The sequence below is a fragment of the Macaca thibetana genome, chromosome 2 (genome assembly GCF_024542745.1).
Source record: "Macaca thibetana thibetana isolate TM-01 chromosome 2, ASM2454274v1, whole genome shotgun sequence".
Lineage (NCBI taxonomy): Eukaryota > Metazoa > Chordata > Mammalia > Primates > Cercopithecidae > Macaca > Macaca thibetana.
In genome coordinates, this window is record NC_065579.1 from 63,119,620 (window position 1) to 63,131,719 (window position 12,100).

Below are 12,100 nucleotides of genomic sequence, written 5' to 3' on the forward strand. Positions count from 1 at the left end.
TGGGTTTTGGAGCTAAACCACCATCAAGAAGGGAAGTCTATATACCCACACAGCCACATCCATCACAAGTTTCTGTTGGAAGCTTGTTAAACTCATTACAAGACAGATCAGTTCAGTTTCAAATGTGCATTTATAAGGTGATCATCTCTATCTGCTAAGTGTCAATACAGTAAAGTTTATTTTTGTTTCCATTTTTTCTTTATGATAAAGCTGTTTTATCCTTTTCCCCTTTTCAAGTGAAAAAAAATCTCTAGGTTCATGAAACAGTTGAAAACTAGAATAGGAAATAAAATCTGCTTTTAGTCGGGCATGGTGACTCACATATGTAATTGGAGTTTGAGACCAGCCTAGGCAACATGGTGAAATTATGCCTCTATAAAATTACAAAAGTTAGCCAGGTGTGGTGGCACATTCCTGTAGTCCCAACTACCCAGGAGGCTACGGTGGGAGAATCAGCTGAGCCCGGGAGGTCAAGGCTGCAATGAGCTGTGATCATTCCACTGTACTCCAGCATGGGTGACAGAGTGACATCTTATCTAAAAAAAAAAAAAGAGAGGAAGGAAGGAAGGAAAGAAAAATCTGCTTTCTAAAAATATTTTGATTACAAAAGTAATGAAACTCCCTGTTTAAAAAAAATCATCCGTACAGAAATGAAGAAAGTGAAAAATGTAATTACCCCATTCAGCACTGTTAACAGTGTGGTATGGCCAGGCATGCGGCTCACGCCTGTAATCCCAGCACTTTGGGAGGCTGAGGCAGGTGGATCACGAGGTCAGGAGATCGAGACCATCCTGGCCAACATGGTGAAACCCCATCTCTACTAAAAATACAGAAATTAGCTGGGCATGGTGGCACGTGCCTGTAATCCCAGTGACTTGGGAAGCTGACGCAGGAGAATCGCTTGAACCTGGGAGGCAAAAGTTGCAGTGAGCCGAGATCACGCCACTGCACTCCAGCCTGGGTGACAGAGCAAGACTTCGTCTCAAAAAATAAATAAATAAATAAATAAATAAATAAATAAATAACCAAAACAGTGTGGTATGTATAGAAATTTACTCTACTTACAATCTTTCATAAGTGGGTATATATGAAAATGTTACACTACAGTAAAAACCTCACTGTTTCTCCCAATTGCCAATGGATGAAGTTAGTGGATACTTGCATAGTCTTGTCTTGTTGAACTTAATGAACACGTGGACTTAGTAATGAACAAATGGGCTTATTAAAAGCCATTTGAGGCCGAGCACGGTAGCTCATGCCTGTAATCCCAGCAATTTGGGAGGCCAAGGCAGGCAGATCACAAGGTCAAGAGATCGAGACTATCCTGGCCAATATGGTGAAGTCCCGTTTCTACTAAAAATACAAAAAATTAGCTGGGCGTGGTGGCATGCAACGGTAGTCCCAGCTACTTGGCAGGCTGAGGCAGGAGAATCACTTGAACCCAGGAGGCAGAGTTTGCAGTGAACCAAGGTTGTGCCACTGCACTCTGGCTTGGCGACAGAGTAAGACTCTGTCTCCAAAAAAAAAAAAAATGCCTTTGAATATTTTCCTATTGAGGAGCTTCTGTCTTCCCCAGGTTTTCTGTGTGTTGCTAACATCTGATGAATTTCAAACACTGGGTTTCCTCAGGAATGTATACTGTATAATGTTTTCTTTTCCCAGAACCTTTCTTTCTCTTCCACAAATACTTCCTCCTAGATGACATGCAATGTAGAGGTCAGCTGAGGTACACAAACCCCAACTTATCCGTTGATTTTTCTTTAAACTGCCCACCATTCTCAATTTTCACCACCTGGGAAAATTTTCAAGTGTTCCACTAAGATTTCTGAAAATGTTCATGGATTTCATTTTAAGTCTCCTTGGCCCCATGGATGATGTCTGTTTCACCCTCCTGTCATCTCAGAATGCAGAGCTCAACCCCATTTCCAGTTCCCACAAGAAATCTCTTCACCCCAAGAATGTTATATTCAAAGTTTGGAGGATTGCCTCACATGGTATTCAGCCTGCCTGCCACCAGGTCTGTGACCTCCCTTTTTTCTCCTTCCCTTCTGAATCCTCTTCCCCTGATATGGTTTGGCTGTGTCTCCATCCAATTCTCATCTTGAGTTGCAGTTTCCATAATTCCCACATGTCATGGGACGGACCTGATGGGAGGTAATTGAATCATGCGGTGGTTACCCCTATGCTGTTCTTGTGATAGTGAGTGAGTTCTCATGAGATCTGATAGGTTTATAAAGGGCTTTTCCCCCTTTGGCTTGGCATTTCTTCTTCTTGCCATCATGTGAAGAAAGATGTGTTTGCTTCCCCTTCCACCATGATTGTAAGTTTTCCGAGGCCTCCCCAGCCATGCAGAACTGTGAATCAATTAAACCTCTTTCCTTTATAAATTATCATCTCAGGAATGTCCTTATAGCATTGTGAGAACAGACTAATATGGTAAACTGGTACTGCAGAGAGTGGGGTGCTGCTGTAAAGACACTAGAAAATGTGGAAGCGATGTTGGAACTATGAAACAGGCAGAGATTGGAACAGTCTGGAGGACTCAGAAGAAGACAGGAAAGTGTGGGAAAATTTGGAACTTCCTAGAGACTTGTGGAATGACTTTGGCCAAAATGCTGATAGTGATACGGACAACGAAGTCCAGGCTGAGGTGGTTTCAGATGGAGATGAGGAACTTGCTGGGAACTGGAGCAAAGGTGACTCTTGTTATGCTTTAGCAAAGAGACTGGTGGCTTTTTGCCTCTTCCCTAGAGATCTGTGGAACTTTGAACTTGAGAGAGATGATTTAGGGTATCTGGCAGAAAAAAATTTCTAAGTGGCAAAGCATTCAAGAGGAAGCAGAGCATAAAAGTTGGAAAAATTTGCAGCTTAATGATGAGATAGTAAAGAAAACCCCATTTTCTGGGGAGAAATTCAGGCCAGCTGCAGAAGTTTGCATAAGTAATAAGAAGCCAAATGTTAATCACCAAGGCAATGGGGAAAATGTCTTTAGGGCATGTCAGAGACACTTGTGGCAGCCCCTCCCATCACAGGCCTTGAGGCTTAGGAAGGAAAAATGGTTTCCCAGGGCCCAGGGCCCCCTGCTCTGTGCAGCCTCGAGGCATGGTGCCCTGCCTCCCAGCTGCTTCAGCTCTAGCTTTGGCTAAAAGGTGCCAATGTACAGCTCAGGCCATTGCTTCAGAGGATGCAAGCCCCACACCTTGGCAGCTTCCATGTGGTGTTTGGCCTGCGGGTGTGCAGAAGACAAGAACTGCGGTTTGGGAACCTCTACCTAGATTTCAGAGGATGTATAGGAATGCCTGCATGTTTAGGCAGAAGTCTGCTGCAGAGGTGGAGCCCTCATGGAGAACCTCTGCTAGGGCAGTGCAGAAAAGAAATGTGGGGTTGCAGCCCCCACAGAGAGTCCCCACTGTCTCAAAAATTAAAATAAAAAAAGACTTTGGGGGACTGTTGGGAAGGCATGATTGTGTTTTGAAATGTAAGGACAAGTTATCTGGGAGGGGCCAGGAGTAGAATGATATGGTTTGGCTGTGTCCCCACCCAAATCTCATCTTGAATTATAGTTCCCCCAAATCCCCATGTGTCATGGGAGGGACATTGTGGGAGGTAATTGAATCATGGGAGCAATTACCCCTATGCTGCTGTTCTCGTGACAGTGAGTTCTCACAAGATCTAATGGTTTTATAAGGAGATTTTCCCCCTTTTTCTTGGCACTTCTCCTTCCTGCCATCATGTGAAGAAGGACATGTTTACTTCCTCTTCCACCACGATCATAAGTTTCCAGCCATGTGGAACTGTTAGTTAATTAAACCTCTTTCCTTTATAAATTACCCAGTCTCAGGCATGTCCTTATGGCAGCGTGAGAATGGGCTAATACAAGTGCAACCCTAGATTCTTCTCTTCAGTTATTCAGGTAGTGTCTTCTTTTTTGAAAGTCAGTAGTTCTCAAAATGTGGTTTCTGAACCTGCAACATTATCACCACCCAGGAGTGTGTTAGAAATTCAAACTCTCAAGCTCTACCCCAGGTCTTCTGAGTGAGAAATTCTGAAGGTGAGCTGACCAGCACATCTGAGTTTTAGCAACTCCCAGGGTTTCTGCTGCATGCTAAAGTTTAAGGACTTCTGCACCCAAACACAATGTTTACAGTCTTCCCCATGTTTGCCCCTGAAGTAATTTTACAAAGACACCTTTCCCCCAAAGAGGAATCTTTGCACCAGCTACTAAGAGAATAAATATATCCCCATCTTACTATATTCCAAATCCGCAGTGGTTCCCCCTTCTCTTATAGTAACCAGAAAACCTGCTAGATAAATTCTAAAAGAGCTGTAACATTTTATTATAATACATTTGCTTCTTGCTTTTCTGACTCTTTCTCTCTGATCAGACACCTTCCTTGTTGCTGACCCTGGAGGTGGAACCAGGGACTTGACCATCCCTTTGACACATCCTGTCTGCTGATTGCTGAGCCACTCTTGAATGACCTGGCTGGATCATGCCTCTGGGTATCTAATAGACAGGGGATTCACAATAGGACAGTTAGGTCTACACATATTAGAGCATTTGAGGATAAGATGTGCATGGAATTGACTAGCAAAAACCAAACATTAAGGTAGTTGGAAGGTTGATATAAATTAAAGGCACTCCCATTACACCAACAGGTATCAGTTTAAAGTTTTTGCATTACCTCGGATAAGCAGAAGAGACACTGGAAAGGAAGAAGCATGGCAGCAACCAAAACCCCAACTCCACCCTGCTATGGAAGGTCATGAGTAAATCTTCCCAAGAAGTAGGGAATACTACCAGACCAGGTCATGAATAAATTTTCCTAAGAAGTAGGGGATATTCCTTCCACCAGAGACTGCTACTCTTTCCCAAGAATGGAAAGAGATCTGGAACTTCACTGGGCTGAGAACCTCTTGGAAGGACAACTGATTCTTTATGGGATCTGAATTTGCCTTCCTGCTCCTACCTCCCAATCTCTCTTCCATCCTAGAAGTCCTGATTATCTTTGGTCATTGCCATCTGTGCTCATCTCTCCTCTTATGCACTCTCAATCCCCTATTTCTCTATTTTTTATTTTCCTCACCCAGTGTTCTACCATTTCACTCTCTCCTAAATTTTCCTTTCAACTATGACCTTTGGAAAGGTTTTCCAGGCAAACAAACTCCCCCATACACTTCACCTTTTCACTACAAGTTTATTCTACTTCCAGAAAACTGGCCTTGCCCTGACTAATCATGTCTCTTGCAGCTCTTTCTAAGAATGCTGCTTTCTTCCACACCCAGATTCTTGAATAACCCAGTCTCACCAGCTGTAGACACAGATGGGACCACATTTTGTGTTTGCTCCTTGTTCCTGCAACCAGCAAACCCTCAGCCCCCAAAGTTTTCCCAGTGATGTGTTGTAGCCTCAGAGGGTGGACTCACATGTACTCTTGGTCTTCTCTCCAAGATTCTAAACAGAGTTTACTGCCTCTGCAAGCCAGTAGAGGCTGGCCCTGATGCTGTCCGCAGATGCTCTATGGGTCCAGCCATACAGTAGTCTTGGGTACTGAATAGTAGTAAGGCCTCTGTCTCCAACCCTGTATCCCTTAGGTTCCAAAGTCCCATAAGGTCCTTCATTATCCAGTCCCTACAGCTTCTACCGAAACCTCCTGGGGTATGAATTTCTTTCATTTTTCTCTACCTATTCTACAAACCCAGGCAACAACATCTTTTCCTCTTTTAGCCCAAAAAAGGTAACACCATCCATGTACATTAAGAATACAAATGGATGCCATGGATTGGAGCTATTTACAGCCACACACAACCAGCATCCACAGCATTACACCCTTAACCTCCCATCTTCTAGAAAGGACTTAGCTGCTTCTACCTTTGAGAAAGGCTCTTAATTTTGGCTTTCAGGACACCACCTCCTTGAACCTTCCTCCTTCCTATCTGGCCCATCTTCTCTTTAGGAGCTCCTTTCCTGGGCCTTAGCCTACATGTTGATGTTCCTCTCCTGAGTCCCATTTTCCTTTTACTCCACACATTTCTCTTGGCCACCATTACTCACTGACCATATGGCTTCAATTACTAGATATGCTGAGATTCCCAGATTCATAACTGTAACCGAGACCTCCTTCTCCCCTTCAGAGCCACATATTTACATGCTCACTGGACATCGCTTCTTGGATGTCTTCCAGGTACCTATCATTAGTATGTGCTAACTCATAGTCTTTATCCACAAACTCTTCACCTATGTTCCCTATTTCAATGAATGGTATCATCACCCTTCTAGTTGTCCCAGACTAGGGGTCTCTTACTTACCTCTACTTCCCTTTCACTACCTACAACCAGTAAATTACAAAGTCCAGAATCAGGTCTTGACCTCTTGGTTCAGGTCAATATAATTTCCAGTTGGAATTCCCATCAAACCAGTCTCCTCACCCAGGGTTTTGCTCTCCTCTATGGCAGCGCTTTCTCATCTGTTTTCTCATCATAGCACACAGAAAATGACAATTTTAGTACAGCACACTGGGATAACAACTTGAGGCTACTGGAGGAAGCTTCCAGGTCTGACTTCTGCCTCAGAGTCTAAGAGGTTCATTACCTTGGCTCAAAGCCTACTAGTAAGCTCTTCTCTGATTTTTTTCACCCTTCTGCAGCCAAAGTGGTCTCTCTAAAGCACAGACATTACCAGGTCCCAGACTCCCACTTTGGCTCTCCACCAGCTAGACCTCTTCGATCAGACCCCACCTCCCTCTCTAGCCTCCTCACCCCCTCGCCTTCTGCTCATGACCCCTTCCCCATGTTCCAATCACACCAAAACAGCTTGCTCTTATTACCCACAGAGGCCTGTGAGCTCTTGTCTCTAGACTTCCTCACCCTCCACAGCACCCTGTACCTACCCTGAAGCTGCACTCCCTATCTTCTAACAAACATGGAAATCCACCAAAGGCAGGAGGCTGTGCCCAGAACTGCACCTGGCACAGAGTGAGAATCCAAACACTTTTTGAAGAATGAGTGAATGGATGAGTCAGCTTTTGTGACAAATCACTAAACCAGGAAAGAGAACCTTGGATCCCTATTCTGCCACTAACCTGCTAAACCACTGTGGATACCTCTGTCTGGGCCTCAGTCTTCTCACCCATCAAATGAGAGGATTCATCTCTGAATTCCCCTTCCTGCTGCAAAGGCCTGTGTACCCCTGGCTCTTTGGATCCTAGAAATTCTGCAGTTATACAATTCTTCACTTTTTAAAAAAGACATTTGCTAAAAATGTCTGCATAAAAATGTCTGCATCAGCAGAAATAGGGAAGTAACTAAATGTAAGCAGTATTTTTAAAATAATACTTTAAAAAATTCTGCATTTAGGGAAGGCAGCAAACCTTGAATTCCCCCCTCTCCCCTGCACTTTGCAGGAGGAGGTAAGGCACTTGACTGTGGAAGAGAATGGATTTCAAAGTCCCTGTGCCTCCTCTCTTCCTGCCATGATCCTCTTCTCCTCCTACTTCCACCCTATTCATTTGATTCCAGGAAAGAACAGATGCACTGTTTGTTTCAAGAGTAACTATGAAATAAGGTCTATGTGAAGGAGATGAAGAGGTAGGTAACACAAAGTCTGAGGCAGGCTCTTCAAAAAGTCCTTTCAAGATTGTCCTGATTGGCCAGGTGTGTTGACTCACGCCTGTAATCCCAGCACTTTGGGAAGCCAAGACCCGTGGATCACCTGAGGTCAGGAGTTCAAGACTAGTCTGGCCAACATGGTGAAACCCTGTCTCCACTAAAAATACAAAAATTAGCCCGGTGTGGTGGCAAGTGCCTGTAATCCCAGCTACTTGGGAGACTGAGACAGGAGAATCACTTGAACCTAGGAGACAGAGGTTGCAGTGAGCCAAGATCGTGCCACTGCACTCCAGCCTCAGCGACAAGAGTAAAACTTCGTCAAAAAAAAAAAAAAGAAACAAAGATAATCCTGATCTTCCCAGGCCAGTGTCATCAGATAAAAAGCTTTAGTCATCATGAGGACAATGAGTTTTATATTAGTGCTACACTTTATACTGGGTAGTAACTAAATGAAAATGATGCTAATAAATGATCTAACTCAAGAAGAAAGAGAAATGTCAATCTTCCCACGGAAAAGAGCCTAAGAAACTCAGTCACTGTTAAGGGCCTTTGATCTTGAAATTCTGTTGATGTGTTCAGGATTAAAACCAAGCCTCAAACCAAAGTGATTACTCCTACTAAGGTTTCTGCCAGGTAGAAATTTTACCTTGCTAATAGCTGCTGAAAGGCCTTGCTAATAGCTGCTCATCATAATAATGTTAGCCATCAAATGCTGAACCATGGAGTTATTGTGCCCATTGTGGGCAAAATGAAGCCTATGCTATAGTATTCTTTTTCATGTATATATTTGTTCTTTAGCTTAAGGGAAACTATCATCATAGTAACCACATACACACATATATCTATACATAAGTAGCCCTTCTTATATATAATCTAAATCTAGGGCAGGTGTGTTGGCTCACGCCTGTAATCCCAGCACTTTGGGAGGCCAAGGTGGGTGCACTGCTTGAGCCCGGGAGTTCAAGACCAGCCTGGGCAACATGATGAAACCATGTCTCAACAATAAAGACAAAAAATTAGTTGGGTGCATTGGCATGTGCCTGTAATCCCAACTGCCTGGAAGGCTGAGATGGGAGAATCACCTAAGCCTGGGAGGTTGAGGCTGCAGTGAGCCATGATCATGCCACTATACTCCAGTCTGGGTGACAGAGTAAGAACCTACTTCAATAAATGAACAAATAAATAAAATAAAATAGTAATAAAATAAAATAATATGCCTGGTGCAGTGGCTCACGCTATAATCTCAGCACTTTGGGAGACCTAGGTGGATGGATCACCTGAGGTCAGGAGTTCGAGACTAGCCTGACCAACATGGTGAAACCCCATCTCTACTAAAAATACAAAAAATTAGCCGGGCATGGTGGCTGTTATCCCAGCTACTCTGGAGCCTGAGGCAGGAGAATCACTTGAACCCAGGAGGCGGAGGTTGCAGTGAACCAAGATTGTGCCATTGCACTCCAGCCTGGGCAACAAGAACAAAACTTCATCTCAAAATAAATAAATAAATAACCTAAATCTATAGACTAATGACTGTTTTTATTTCTGTAGTCCTTTACATTTGTAGATATGTATTTCTTATTGTCATATTTTACCTTCATTCACATTTGCTTCTTTCTAATACACCCAATAGATTAGCATTCTGGCATCGAGATTTGATGGCCTGAGAAATTTTAGAAACATGTCACTTACTGGGTGTGGTGAGAATGAGGAGCAATAGAGAGAAAAGTAGATGAGAGAGAGGAGTGAAAATTAAAATGAGTGCCAGCTTTGGCAGCTTCTCATTTTGCAATGTGTGTCCCTGGAGAGAAAGTGATTTTCTTTTGACTTCAGAGCAAGAGATACTGGGGTTATCTCAGTCAATGAGTGACTGCAGGCACTGCCTCCCAAAGGTAGCTTCCCGCAGGAGGATGGAACCAGAGCTCTGTTTTCTGGCAAGCGGGAAGATCAGTCTTGTGGGTTTCAAGAGTTAAAAATGAAAAGCTGAGCAACCCAAGAGGGACAGGGACGGTTTTGGTCCTCCGGGAATGAATGCCAGAACCAACCATGACACTGAGGTTCCAAGGCAGGGAGCGACCTGCCAGGGACTCACAGAGATGAAGCCCCTGGGCTGGCTCCCTGGGAGTTAACCCCAAGTGAGAGCCTTCCTTCGCTAAGTCTGGCACTAAGGCTGGGAGTATCCAGCCTCGAAGCTTCATTTCAGTCTAATGGCCCACCTGGGTCTTTGAAGTGTTATCTCCCAGTAGACAACAGTAACTGCAGGTGGTCATGGAGGCCCAGCCTTGAAAAATGACCCTGAATGCCAGTGAGACACAGAGGCAGCAATGGCTGTGTGGACTGATTGGACATGATTGCTTTTCTGGCTTGAGGTAGCAGTCAGCTGACCACATCCTTTTAAACAGGGCAAGCCCTGAGCTTTTTGAAAAATTGGGAGGGGAAGACATATATTTTAAAATTCCTTTGGTTTGTGTGAAAGTTCATCTTCAGGTATTTAAAGAGTTCTTTTAAGGTCTCAGGTTCTTCTTGCTGTCACACGGCAAACAACCTATTTGAACAGTCAATATTCTGTGGCAAACCTTGATGTAGAGTTGGAGGTGAAGGTGATATTGGAGATGAAGCAGTCTTAGTTTTTGCATTTTATCACAGGTAAATACCATTCTCTGTTTGTTGATCTTTTACAGGACAAGAAAACTGATGAGAGTTTAGGGATTAAGACGGCAGATAGGAGGCAGGACTAGCTTGCAGTTCCTGCTCAGATGGATAAAGCAGCATGTGGAGACTCACATCATGAACTTTTGCTGCAAGAACTACGGCAGGAACATAACAGGAAAGCTTAGAGAATCCACAGACCCTTTGAAGAAACTGGATCACCGCTGCAGGCTCTTTGAGATGCTGAAAAACTGTGTCAGCTTGCTTTCTCAACAGAGAGGCTCGTGGTCTGGGGCAAGTTCTCAGCCCTGATCACCGGCTGCCTGGAAATAGACTCAGTGCTGTTGTGGGGCATGGTTCTTTTTGTTTATATTGACATTCTGTTTCATTTCACAAAGGGTTTAAGCCAAATCACCATTCCTTTTTTTTTTTTTTTTTTAAAGACAGAGTCTTGCTCTGTTGCCCAGGCTGGAGTGCAGTGGCACGATCTCAGCTCACTGTGCAACCTCCATCTCCCGGATTCAAGTGATTCTCCTGCTTCAGCCTCCTGAGTAGCTGGGTCTACAGGCATATGCCACCATGCCGAGCTAATTTTTGTATTTGTAGTAGAGATGGGGTTTCACCATGTTGGCCAGGCTGGTCTCAAACTCCTGACCTCAAGTGATCCGCCCACCTTGGCCTCCCAAAGTGCTGGGATTACAGGTGTGAACCACCATGCCCAGCCCAAACCACCATCCTTAATGCACAATTTAAAAACCAATTCTTGAAAAATCCATAAGAGATGAAAAATTCTGTGAAAACAATTTAAAAAGTTGAACTATCTAGTGACCCGTATATTCCCTACCTTCTGATGCTCACCCCCTTTTGTAGTCCCCTCTCCTGAGTGTGAGTGGGACCTGTGACTTGCTTGTAACCAATACATTATGGCAAAGGTGATGGGATGTCACTCCTGTAATCACATTATGTTTACAAAACTTTCCCTTGCCAGCAGTCTTGTTCTCAGTCTCCTGCTGGCTTTGAAGAAGCAAATACCCATGCTGTGAACTGCCTATGGAGGGACCAACATGGCAAGGACTGGCAGAGAGTTTATAGGAGCTGGGAGCCTACAGCTTCAAGGGAATGAAGGCTGCCAACAATCCGAGTGGACCTCAAAGTGGACACTTGCTCAGTCAGACTTTAAGAATAACATTCAGCTTACACCGTGGTGGCAGCCTGAAGCAGGGACCCTAAAGCAGAGAACCCAGCTAAACCATGCCTGGACTCTTGCCCCACAAAAACGCTGAGATAAACAGCTGTTGTTTTAAGCTGCTAAAAAATGTTGAAAGTTTCGGCCGGGCACGGTGGCTCACGCCTGTAATCTCAGCACTTTGGGAGGCCGAGGCTGGTGGATCACGAGGTCAGGAGATCGAGACCATCCTGGATAACTTGGAGAAACTCCATCTCTACTAAAAACACAAAATTAGCTGGGTGTGGTGGTGCATGCCTGTAATCCCAGCTACTTGGGAGGCTGAGGCAGGATAATCGCTTGAACCTGGGAGGTGGAAGTTATGGTGAGCCGAGTCATGCCATTGTACTCCAGCCTGGGGAGGAAGAGCAAAACTCTGTCTCAAAAAAAACCAAATGTTAAAAGTTTCAACTATATGGCAGTATTTTTCAGCAACTCTATATGCAGAATGATTTTCTTCCTCACCCAATTTCCCCAAACATTAAGGCCTCTGCTGTTCAAAGGGGGGCAGGCAGCTTTAAGAAGGGAAGTCAAATGGCAAATAAATAGAAGGTAAGTTTAGCAATAATATTTGAGACATAAAGAAGACAGAACTTGCTAGGAGAGATTTTGTGAGATGAC

At 44.2% G+C, this 12,100-nt stretch overlaps 1 pseudogene; it reads right to left on the reverse strand.

Annotated features, from left to right (window-relative positions):
* Positions 1–4,266: 4,266 nt before the first annotated feature.
* Positions 4,267–4,335, reverse strand: LOC126949483 (uncharacterized; annotated as a pseudogene).
* Positions 4,336–12,100: the final 7,765 nt, after the last annotated feature.